The sequence below is a fragment of the Carcharodon carcharias genome, chromosome 19 (assembly GCF_017639515.1).
Source record: "Carcharodon carcharias isolate sCarCar2 chromosome 19, sCarCar2.pri, whole genome shotgun sequence".
Lineage (NCBI taxonomy): Eukaryota > Metazoa > Chordata > Chondrichthyes > Lamniformes > Lamnidae > Carcharodon > Carcharodon carcharias.
Genome location: NC_054485.1, coordinates 71813079 through 71825769, shown reverse-complemented (window position 1 = coordinate 71825769; position 12691 = coordinate 71813079). Strand labels below are relative to the sequence as shown.

Sequence of the window (12691 nt, the reverse complement as noted above, 5' to 3'; positions counted from 1 at the left end):
AAAAAGATTATCTGGTCATTATCACATTGCTGATGGTGGGAACTTGCTGTGCACAAATTGGTTGCCCAGTTTCCAACATTACAACAGTGACTACTCTTCAAAAAGCACTTCATTGGCTGTAAAGTGCTTTCAGAGGTGCAGAGTTCATGAAGGTTGATGTATAGTTGCAAGTCTTTCTTTCTTAAGGAAAAGTTCTGCTTCCTGTGAACTTGAAATGATAAACCCATTGATGGAAAAAGTATAACCGCCCACAAAGACATTGACCAATATATTATGTACAGGACTCTCACTGTAGGTTCTTGAGTGTTTCACCATGCTGATAAATCAGGTACAAAATCAAAAAATGCTGGAAAAATTCAGCAGGTCTGACAGCATCTGTAGAGAGAAAAATAGAGTTAATGTTTCAAGTCCGTATGACTCTTCTTCAGACTTCCAGCACCCGCAGTATTTTGCCTTTATCTGACAAATCAGGTAGTTTGGTTTAAGTTAAAAAAGTGAATTTATTGTGATTATACATCTATGCAAAAAACTGATAAAACAGCAGACAAACAACAACACAATACTTAGCTTACACCAAACATTGAATCAACCAAAATAACAGAGCATTTGAAAATGAATCAAGATCTTTCCAGAACATGAAATGAACCTTGGAAGAGTGTAAGGTAAAAATATCACACTGTTATTACACTGAGGTATGATGGGCTGAGGGAACTCAAGTCTGCAGAGACTTACCCCACTCACCATACTCAGGATTGTAGCCCTCCCAGACAGGAGAGTACAAACATTGCCTATGGTATTAGTCAAACATCCGTGACCTGAAGAGGACCTGTCTATAATTCACATCATCAACTAAAGCAGGGTCCGATTCTGCCTATACCCACTCCTGAGAGCTGCCTCACTTTACTAACACACACACACTCACATCAGGGGAAACTCTCTCAGAATACTACAGACAGAAGTTTCTTTAAAATCCCTGTGCTTTAGTCTGGCTCCCAATTCCGATGATCAGAAATGACACCAAACTTCAGTGGCACAGGATGGACCTCGTTTCCATCATACAAACCCATGCAAAGTTGAAGAGATTGAGAGTGCAAATCTGGTACAGAGTGGACAATGACAGTGTCTGCAAACTGTAGGTCATGTGTGTTTATAGTGGTCAGTTTAGTTTCGGTAGGGAGGTGACTGAGGTAAATGAGTTACCCATCTATGTGGTATTTATTACTGACACCAGAGGCAGTTGATCTTTGATAAGGTGAATAGTCACTGTCAGGTAGATTGTAAATAGATTGGGGACTCACACACAGCCTTGCTTGACACCAGTCTGGACTTTGAAGGCTTCTGTTTCAGATCTCCCACTCAAGACAGCTGCAGTCATATCATCATGAAGCGATAGCAGGATTGTGATGAAGTTTCTTGGACATCCAAATCATTAGAGCACAATCCACAGAGCCTCGTGATTTACTGAGTCAAATACTTTGGTTACGTTGATGAATGCAACGAAGAGTTCCTGGTGTTGTTCTCAACATTTTTCTTGAATTTGTTTGGCAACAAAGACCGTGTTGAAAGTTCATCTGGAAGGTCTAAAGCCAAGTTAAAGTTCTAAGTGATGTCTGTATCACTCGATCCATGTGGGGGACTGATGCCTGCTGGATAGATCATTGACTTGTTCAATCGGTGATGAACATCCACCCAGCACCAAGACATCACAAGGCCCAAAAGTCCAAGAGGAAGATCAATATCTCAGCCTGAAAACAGCCCAACCGAAGAGAGGAATTCCAGGTGCAGCTCATGACCAATCTGGAAAATCTTCACACATTCAACTCAATTCCCGAACAGTGGGATCAAATAACTTCAGCTGTACTAAACTCCTGTGTCCAGACCACTGGGTTCGAGCATCATCATCACCAGGACTGGCTCAATGAACACGATGCTCAAATGTGTGACCTCCTGGAACAAAAACGATCAGCCTTCATTGTCTGGCAGAACAACCCAAGGTCGCAACTCAAGAAGGCAACATTTCAACAGCTCAAGACTGACACTCAAAGACAAATCCGGAAGATAAAGGACAGGAAGAGAAAGCCCGAGAGATCCAATCAACATAAATGTGAATCTTTTCTTTGAACTTACCCGGGCCGATTAGACCCAGGTCAAATGGACAAAATCCTCTTTGTTCACAGGATGAGGTTTCTCTTCTTAAGGATGACAATGCCATCTGTTAATGCTGGAAAGAACATTTTGAACAACTCCTCAATCCTGAATCCACAGTGGCAGCTGATACCTTCCAGTCTATTCCCCCAGTGCCTGTGGTAGAATCCATGGCTGAGTCACCATCGATGGGAGAGCTGCAATAAACAATCAAACAGATGAAAAACAACAAAGCCTGTGGCCCCAATGGTATTCCAGCTGAGATCTTCAAAGCTGGTGGACTTCTGCTCACATCAAGACTCCATGAACACATCCTACGGATTTGGAGGAAAAACAACTCCCTCCGGCTTCAGAAATGTGACAGTTGTAACTACCTTCAAGTAGGGAGATAAATCACGCTATGGAAATTTTCCTTTAACCAGAAAGGGGAAAACCCTGACACATATTCTCCTGAATCAGCTATTTCCTGGGACTGAAGAAATCCTCCCAAAGACAAAGTGGCATCTGTGCATAAGCAGGAGCTTCCATGTATCTTCTTTTGGTGATGTTTGGTGATCTGGTCAAAGGTTAAATTGGCCTTCTTGAACAAGCGGACTGAAGGTGGGAGAGGATCGGCACGGGACAGACAGTGCTGAGATAGACAGTGCTTTGGAACGACAGCTCCCCTGTGTGAGCACTGAAGGGTAAACAACAGACAACTCTCAGTGTAACAGAAGCAGGTGACCCGGCTCCAAGTCTGTGTGGAGATGTCGGTGTATGGTGAGAGAGGAGGAGTAGGTGAAACAATCCTGTACACGTCACACTGGAAGAGTTTGTCCCCCGTGTGCCTTCACTGATGTTCCAGGAGATCCAACAACTATATGAAAGCTTCATCACAGAACTTGCACCAATAGGTTTTCTGTCCTGTGAGTGTATCATTGAACCAGGAGATATGCTGTGTGAAAGCCTTGTCACACACCTCTCCCTTGTTTGCATCCTCCTGTCTCCCAGGAGGATCAAAGAAGTCACAAGACCTTTTTCGCAAAACTCACAGTCGAAGAGTTACTGCCCTGTCTGGATCCTCTGATGAAGCAGGAGTTTTGATGACTGAAAAAAATTTCTCACACACCTCGCATTTAAACGGCTTCTCCCGTGTGAATGCGTTGGTGTCTACAGAGATTCGATGACCACTTGAATGATTTGTTGCACACCTCACATGTAAGCGGTTTCTCCCGAGTGAATGCATTGATGTTTTAACAGATCTGGTGATTGTGCAAAGCCCTCGTTACACCTCACACTGGAATGGTTTCTCCCCAATGTGGATGCGTCTGTGTTCTATGAGTGTCCATGATGGTATGAAGTCTTGGTCACACACCTCACACTTGAAGGGTTTCTTCCCCGTGTGAATCCTCTGATGCCTCAGGAGATCAGAGGATTGGGTGAAAGCCATCTTACAAACCTCACACCTGAAGGCTTTCTCCGCAGTTTTGAATTGCGTTGGTGTGTGCTGAGGGCTGATGACATGAGAATGATTTATTGCATACCTCACAAGTGAATGGTTTCTCCCCTGTGTGAACGCTCTGGTGTGTACAGAGGTATGATGGGTCTGAGAATGATTTGCTGCATACCTCGCATGTGAATGGCTTTTCCCCAGTGTGAACATGCCAGTGTTTCATGAGTGTCGATGCGAAGGTTTGATTACACACCACACTTGAATGGTTTCTCCTCCATGTGGCTGCCCATGTGGTGCAACAGATGCACCTTGTGTGTGAGGAGATCTTATGAGCCAATGGACCCCTCCTCACACTTGAATAGCCTCTCAACTGTGGAAAGAGTCAATGGTTCCAGCATTTTCTGAATATATATCAGATTTCCAGCATTCACATCATTTTGCTATTGTATTCGAAGAGCTGGGTGTGGGCACTTTAGGGAAGTATAGACTATGGAGTGATTTGATGGAGGTTTGAAAATAATAACAAGTTTGTGTTCATGACTTCACGTGGACAAATTATTTTAATTATATAGGTTAGGGAGGACCAAAGGTCATAGTTACAAGTTGTGGAAGGGCAGAACTACAGATTCATTAATCATTAAAATTAGCAAGGCAGGTCAACAAGGACATTAAAAAAATATCAAACAATAGCACTGGGGTCCATTTTTGGGGGAATAGAATTGAAAAGCAGAGAAGTTATGTTGAACTTGTATAGAACCTTGGTTAGATCACACTTGGAGAGCTGTGCACAGTTCTGATCTCCAGATTGAAAAAGGACATAAAGGAACTGGAGAAAGTGCAAAAGACATTTATAAGGATGATATTGAGAACTTGGAGATCGTAACTATCAGGAAAGACTGAACAGGTGCACACTCTTTTCCCTAGAAAAGAGAAGGCTGAGGGGTGACATGATAGAAATCTTTAAAATGATGATTTACAAAATTAGAAATTTGGGGGATAAATGTTCCACTTGTGTGAGGGAGTCCAAAACTAGGGACCAGAAATATAAGATGGTCAATAATAAATCCAATGAGGGATTCAGGAGAAACTTCTTCACTAAGAGAATGATTAGAATGTGAAATTTTCTACCACAGGGAATGGTTGAGGCAAATAGTTTTGGTGTATTTTATGGGAAGCCAGATAAGTACATGAGGGAGAAAGGAATGGAAGGGTCTGGTGATAGGAGGAGATAAAATAGGGAGAAAGCTCATGTGGAACATAAGCACCAGTAGAAAGTAGATGGGCTGAATGGTCTGTTTCTGTGTTTTAAAAAGTAGAATCAAGACAAAAAGTGCTCAGCAGGTCAGGCAGCATCTGTGGAGAGAAATAGTTAACATTCCAGCTCGAGATGACCTTTCATCAGAAACTCGGCTGGATGTTGAGCATTCCTTTTGTTGGAGAACAACCCCAGCTCTCACCAACACCACCCCCACCCCACTATCACCCCATCCCCCAGCTCTCAATGCACCTGCACTCATGATTGCCTGCTCTCACTGTCTCTCCTGTTCTCACCGTCTCTCCTGCTCTCACTATCATACCCACCCCCTCAGAGCTCTCTCCGATCTCACCTCCCTGAGCTTTTACCACCTTCTGGACTCACATCAGCACAATCCTGCTGGTCTCACGGCTGGAGTGTTCCTTATTTTATCTCCACACAGTTGGTCATCCTGGAGTCTGTCTCTGAGTCACAGTGAATACCTCAGTCACTCTCCAGGTCAGACTCACTACCCGAGTAACAGAATCACTCTGCCAACACTGGCTCAAAATCCCCTCTCACTTTGTCCTGTGCCCTTCCCTCCTCCGCCCCCTTTCTCCTGTGTATGTGCTGATCCAACCCCTGCACATCATCGCTGCCTTGGATGCTGTGCGTCTTCCTCTTCTGACCTGCTGTCAAACACATCTGAGGCTATACATCCCACACTGATGTTGTCAGTTTGAAAGCCTCTGAGGATGAAGAATGCTATTCCCACCCTAGAAATCTCTGTCAAACGTTTACCAGGGGAACTGAGAAAGTAGGTGCAATAAGTGAGGTTTTATTCAGATGGGACAAGGACAAGTTTAAATCCCCACCTGATCTGCTGCTCAAAATCGCCTCCGTTTCACCGCTCAGTTTCCCAAGCTTCAGGAATCTTGTGTTAATCCAGAAATATTTGGATTGGCTGTGAGATGTCAATCAGTGTGAATATGTCGGTGATTCCCCAGGCTGATGAGTGTGCAAAGTTCTTGTCACGCACTTCGCACTTGAACAGTATCTTCCCAGTGTGAATGCGTCAGTGATTCACGAGGATTAATGACTTAGTGAAGGCTCGGTCACACACTTAACACTTGAATAATTTCTCTTCCATGTTGCTGTCCTTGTGTCACTGGTGGCACTACAGATGCACCTTGCCAGTTAGCAGATCCTATGAGCCTGTGGAGCTCTCCTTACATATATAAGGACCACAGTAGACGTCTTCCTCTTGCTTCAAACTAGGCAAATCTTCCTACTTCTTTTGCTTAAAAGAAACCCAAATTACGACAGACTTCCACCCGCATTTCACACGGTGAATGATAAAGTTGATATTTTCTCTGTTTAAAGTACAGTCCTGATGAATAATCATCTCCTGTTGGCTCTCTCAGACCAGTGAGATGCAGTCTATGCCAAAGCAAAACTGCAGCTGCCTTCTTTGAGCAAATACCCAGGTAAATTAAACAAAAGAAACTTCTACCCTACTGTTTGAAGTAATAATTATGAATTAGGTATTGAAAATATGAGCAAGCTAGTTGACAAAATACAGAAACATTTAGGACCATGGCCCAATGACATCATCTGCCCAAAACAGCAGGGAGGAGAAGGAAGAGTTTATTGTGAACAGTATAATGATTATAAATACTAAAATACTTAATAGAGAAACATGGGTCAAGGATGATGATAAATTTCCAGGAAATGGTGACTTTCAGTCTACAAACTGCAGAAAAATACAATGTAGCTTCACAACTGGCGGGTAGATATGAAACCTTTCAAACTCCAGTGCTGATTGTGAGCGCAGCTTTAGCCTTATCAATAATTTCAGAACTAAATCACAAAACAGAATGAAAGAAAGTCAATATATATATTTATAAATATAATAAATATGAAACATGATTCATTTTGGTAGGAAGAACATGGAGAGACAATATAAAGGTAAAATTCAAAAGGGGGTCTGGAACAGAGCGACCTGGGGGTATATGTACATAAGTCATTGAAGGTGACAGGTCAGGTTGAGGGAATGGTTAATAAAACGTACAGCATCCTGGGCTTTATCGATAGGCGCATACAGTACAAAAACAAGGAAATATGTTCAGATTCAACTGGAGTATTGTGTCCAGTTCCGGGCACACCACTTTAGGAAGGATGTGAAGGCAATAGAGAGAGTGTAAAATATATTCACAAGAATGGTTCCAGGGATGAGAAACTTGAGTTACATAGATAGTTTGGAGAAGTTGGGATTGTTCTCCTTGGAGAAGAGAAGATTGAGAGGAGATTTGAGGTATTCAAAATCATGAGGGGTCTGGACAGGGGAGGTAGGGAGAAACCGTTCCTCTTGTTGGAAGGATCGAGAACCAGAGAGCACAGAGTTAAGGTATTTGGTAAAAAAAACAATGGAGACATGAGGAAAAACTTTTCATGTAGTGAGTGGTGAGGATCTGGAATGCACTGCTTGAGAGTGTGGCGGGGAGAGGTTCAAGAGCGAATTGGATTGTTATCTGAAAAGGAAGAATATGCAGGGTTACAGGGAGAAGGTGGGGGGTTTCACTGGGTAAAATGCTCCTACAGAGAGCAGGCACAGACACGATGGGCTGAATGACCTCCGTCTGTGCCTTAACAATTCTGTGATTCTGTGAAATTGTCAGGATATGCTATTGAGGATCAAACTTCACACGTCAAGTGGTGGAACAGTAACCCTTGACACAGTATATAAACACTGGAACAGTGGGAAAGACAGAGAGAAAAGATTCTTCACTTTTTTCAAACAATTGATGGTGGGAAAGGTTTGAAACAGACACTGTTGACACAGACAATGCTTTGGAACGACAGCTCCCCTGTGCGAGCAATAGAGGGCCAACAACACCGACAATTCTCAGTGTAACAGAAGCAGATGTCCCGGCTCCAGGTCTATGTTGAGATGTCGGTGTATGGCGAGAGAGGAGGAGTAGGTGAAACAATTCTGTCACACTGGAAGGGTTTGCTCTGATGTGGATTCACTGATGTTCCAGGAAGTCCAACAACTGTGTGAAGGCTTTCTTACAGAACTCACACCGATAGGGTTTCTCCCTATGTGAGTGTGTTGATGGAACAGAAGATACACTGACTGTGTGAAAGCCTTGTCACACACCTCACACCTGAATGGTTTCCCACCAGTGTGAATCCTCTGGTGCTTCAGGAGATTGGAGGAGTGAGTGAAAGCCTTGTCACAAACATCACACCTGAATGGTTTCTCACCAGTGTGAATCCTCTGGTGTTTCAGCTGATTGGAGTAGTGGGTGAAAGCCTTGTTACAAACATCGAACCTGAAGGGTTTCTCCCTGTGTGAATTCTCTGGTGTCCCAGGAGGTGCGAAGACATCAGAATAGCTTTATCGCAAACCTCACACTTTAAAGCTTACTCTACTGTGTGGATCCTCTGGTGGAGCAGGAGTTTCGATGACCTGGAGAATGATTTGTTGCACACCTCGCACATGAATTCTGGATTCTCACCTGTGTGGGTGCATTGATGTGATGTGGACAATCAATGACTGTGAGAATGATTTGTCACACACCTCACACTTGAAGGGTTTGAACCCTGTGTGAATCTTTTGGTGTCTCAGGAGGGTGGAAGACGTCACAAAAGCTTTATCACAAAACTCGAGGGGAATGTTTTCTCTCCTGTGTGCATGCATCAGTGCACGTGAAGGTGTGAGAATTGTGAGAATGATTTGTTGCACAGCTTGCACGTGAATGGTTTCTCCCCTGTGTGAATGCGTCGGTGTATGCGAAGGTTCGATGGCCACAGAATGAATTATCACACAGCTCACATCTGAAGGGTTTCTCCCCTGTGTGAATCCTCTGGTGTCTCAGGAGGGTCAAAGAAGTCACAAACATTTAATTACAAAACTCACACATAAATGCTTTCTCACCTGTGTGAACGCTTTGGTGTTTGCGGAGGGTCAGGAACTGTGACATTGATCTGTCACACATCTCTCACATGAATGGTTTCTCCCCAGAGTGAATGCATTGGTGTACATGGAGGTGAAATGAGCATGAGAATGATCTGTCATATACCTCGCACGCGTACGGCTTCTCCCCTGTGTGAATGTATTGATGTCTGCAGAGGTTCAATGAGATCGAGAATGATTTGTTGCAAAGCTCACACTTGAATGGCTTCTCCCTTTTGTGGACACGTTGATGTGTCATAAGCTTTGATGACTGTGCAAAGACTCGGTCACACACCTCACATCTGAATGGTTTCTCTTCCATGTGGCTGTCCTTATTTTAACTGTGGGTGTTAAAGATGCACCCTACCTGTTGGGAGATCCTATGAGTCTGTGGAGTCCTTCTCACACACCTCACACTCGAACAGCCTCTCATCTGTAGGGATGAGTCAATGGTTCATGAAGCTCGGTGAATGATTGAAGCTCTCCCCACGCTGGGAGCCACTCACAGTTCTTCCCAGCCTCACCCTGACCGATTGCCCATAGCCGAACCTTCGGAAAGGTTGGTTCTGATGAAAGGTTCCACACCACTGACCAGTTTCAGATCTGATGATATGTCAAAGCTCCCCTGATCCGACCGATTTCCAGATGATGGTTTCACTGCCCAACCTTCTCTGTGTTGAGCAATGCTGTGAAGGGACTGGATATTTTCCCACAGTTGTGCAGTTGTTCCTTGGGTAATGGTCAGAATCTATCGGTGGTGTCTATACTCTCTGTATTCTCTGGTGTAGTACGGTGCAATCCTTCTGTAAAACAGGAAAAGGAAACATGATTTCCTCCAACTCCCTCTCCTCCTTTGCTGAAAGGACTGACTCCTCAGTTAGAGACTATCCCACAGTGAGTGCCAGTCTGCTATTCCCCTGTGTGGGGGATCAGATGCAAATCCTTTCTTTTCCTACATTTGACTGTCACACACCCTCTCTTTCCAGCAGAGACACTGGATAGTGACCAGAAACAGATAATGTGGCTACTTTCTTTCCTCCACCCAACTCCCCCCAACCCCCATCTTCCCAGGCACTTTGAGGGCAATGGAAAAGACAGTTGGGCAGAGTGTAAAACAGGCTATCAATTCACTATGAGCTCGAGTCGTGCTGACAAAGACCAGTTTTACCCTTTGAGTACGTGTTTAACATAAAAAACACTCAGGTAAAATGAATTCAATGGAGATTTTGAAATTTATCCCCTTGTTTTCCAAAATTATTTGAAGAAAACACACTGGGCAAGAAGTGCTAGAAGCTAAGGAAAATATTGCTTCAGTGTAGCTGATTGAAGGGTTCTGGTTTATTGTGGGAAATTAGATACATTGCACTCGCTCAGACTGCACATCCCAAATTCAGCTACCAGTCACAGCACTGGGCAAAACTATCAAATCTAAGCCCAGGCTTTTGGGAAAGTACGAGGCCTTCAGGTAAAATCTTTAAAGAAGGCATTAAAAGACATTTCAATGAATGTGTCTCCAGATATGGCAGCCAAATTGCTATGATGCTGGATTAACAATCCAGATATTGAGAGTTCAAATCCAACCACGGAAAATTACATGCATAGAATTACAGTGCAGAAACAAGCCATTCGGCCCAGTTGGTCCATGCTGGTCTTTATGCTTCACATGACCCTCCTCTCACATTTCTTCATCTCATCCTATAAGTATCTCCTTCTGTTCCTTTCTCCCTCATACTTATCTAGCTTATAGGAAGAGGCCAGCAGAGAGGTCTGCTTAGGGGATAGGGATAATTCCCAAAGTCACTCTCCAGTCAGAATTGTGGCAATCTGAACCCAGGATCACTCTCCAAGCACAGGTGTAAGCCCGCAAACACACAGAGGTCACTCTCCAACCACTGGTGTCACTCCCCAAGCACTGGCCCAAACTCCCCTTTGCCTCTCTTCTCTGTTTGTACCTCCCCTGTCCCTCCTTCCTGAATCTCCCCCTTTCTGCTGTGCCCCTCGGTTCTGTGCCCCCTCTCTCCTCTGCCACTTTATCCCATGCCACTCTATCCTGTGTCCTTCTCTCCTGTCTCCCTCTCTCCTGTGCATGTGCTGATTCCACCACTGCACTTCATCGCTGCCTTGGATGCTGTGGGTCTTCCTCTTCTGATCTGCTGTCAAACACATCGGAGGCTACACATCTCACACTGACGTTGTCAGTTTGCAAGTGTCCAAGGATGGAGAATGCTATTCCCACACTAGAAATCTCTGTCAAACGTTTGCTGGGGTAACTGGGCCAGCATTTGTTATCCATCCCTAGTGAGGTTTTATATAGATGGGACACTGACAAGTTTAAATCCCCACCTGATCTGCTACTCAAAGTTGCCTCCATTTCATCAGTCAGTTTCCCAAATTGCAAGAAACGCATGTTGCTCCAGAAATATTTGGATTGGCTGTGAGAGACATCAATCAGAGAGCCCACCCACTCTGCCCATTCTCTCCTCTTCCTCTTCCACAGCTGGTTCACTTCCTGTAGAGACTGAAAACCAAGTGAGGAGATGGTGAGTGAAGGAACAGAATTTATAATAATTACATCCCATAATATCCACACTAATGTTCGGGCAGTCTGACTATCCTGTGGGGAATCAGGTGTGGAAATGCCCCTTATGCTGTGTGAGAAGATCCAGCTGAGAGCTGTTTACTGGGTGCTTTGAGGTGAACTGTTTGACTGGACCTGTGAGTTGGATATTGAGTGTGTTTATTGGAAGCATTTCCCTTCTGATTTACAGGCTGAGTTTTGTTGATGGGTCATTACTGAATATGAGAAGATGAGGTGTAATTATCTGGGAGGTGCAGTGACTGAGGATTCTTACTGATTTCCTATTGTTGAGTTGTGTGTGTGTGTTGGGAGCTGGTTATTATCCTGATTCAGTCCCTCTGAGGGGATGTTGCCCAGTGGAGTGAATACTGAGGGACAGCTGCCTCGTTGGAAGCTTCTTTAAAGATTTTACCTAAGGGCCTCGGCCTTTCCCAAAAGCCTGGGCATGGATTTGATAGTTTTGCCTAGTGCTGTGGCTGATAGCTGAATTTGGGATGTGCGGTCTGAGCGAGTGCAATGTATCTAATTTGCCAGGATAAGCCAGAACCCTTCAATCAGCTACACTGAAGCAATATTTTCCTCAGCTTCTAGTACTTCCTGCCAAGGGTGTTTTCTTCAAATAATTTTGGAAAACAAGAGGATAAATTTCAAAGTCTCCGTTGAATTAACATAGTTGAGTTCCACTCACTGGGGGACAGCCTCTAACTTTTTTTATTCATTCACAGCATGTGGTCTTCACTGGCTGGGCCAGCATTTGTTATCCATCCCTAGTTGCCCTTGAGAAGGTGGTGATGAGCTGCCTTCTTGAACTGCTGTAGTCCATGTGGTGAAGGTACACCCACAGTGCAGTTAGGGAGTTCCAGGATTTTGACCCAGCGACAGTGAGGGAACAGCGATACACTTCCAAGTCAGGATGGTGAGTGACTTGGAGGTGGACTTCCAGGTGCTGGTGTTCCCATGTGTCTTATGCCCTTGTTCTTCTAGATGGTAGTGGCCATGGGTTTGTTGAAAGGTGCTGTTGAAGGAGCCTTGGTGAATTCCTGCAGTGCATCTTGTAGATGGTACACACTGCTGCTACTGTGCGTCGGTGGTGGAAGGAGTGAATGTTTTTGGATGTGGTGCCAATCAAGTGGGCTGCTTTGTCCTGCACGGTGTCAAACTTCGAGTGTTGTGGGAGCTGCACTCATCCAGGCAAGTGGAAAGTATTCCATCACACTCCTGACTTGTGTCTTGTAGATGGTGGACAGCCTTAGAGGAGACAGGAGATGAGTTACTCGTTGCAAGATTCCTTGCCTCTGACCTGCTCTTGTAGCCACAGTAGCTACAGCAGAGAGCTTTCCTCCT

General features: G+C 44.5%; 1 pseudogene; it reads left to right on the top strand.

The window, feature by feature from the left end:
• The window catches only part of LOC121291224, a 68108-nt pseudogene that overhangs the window by 19865 nt on the left and 35552 nt on the right, over nt 1-12691 (top strand).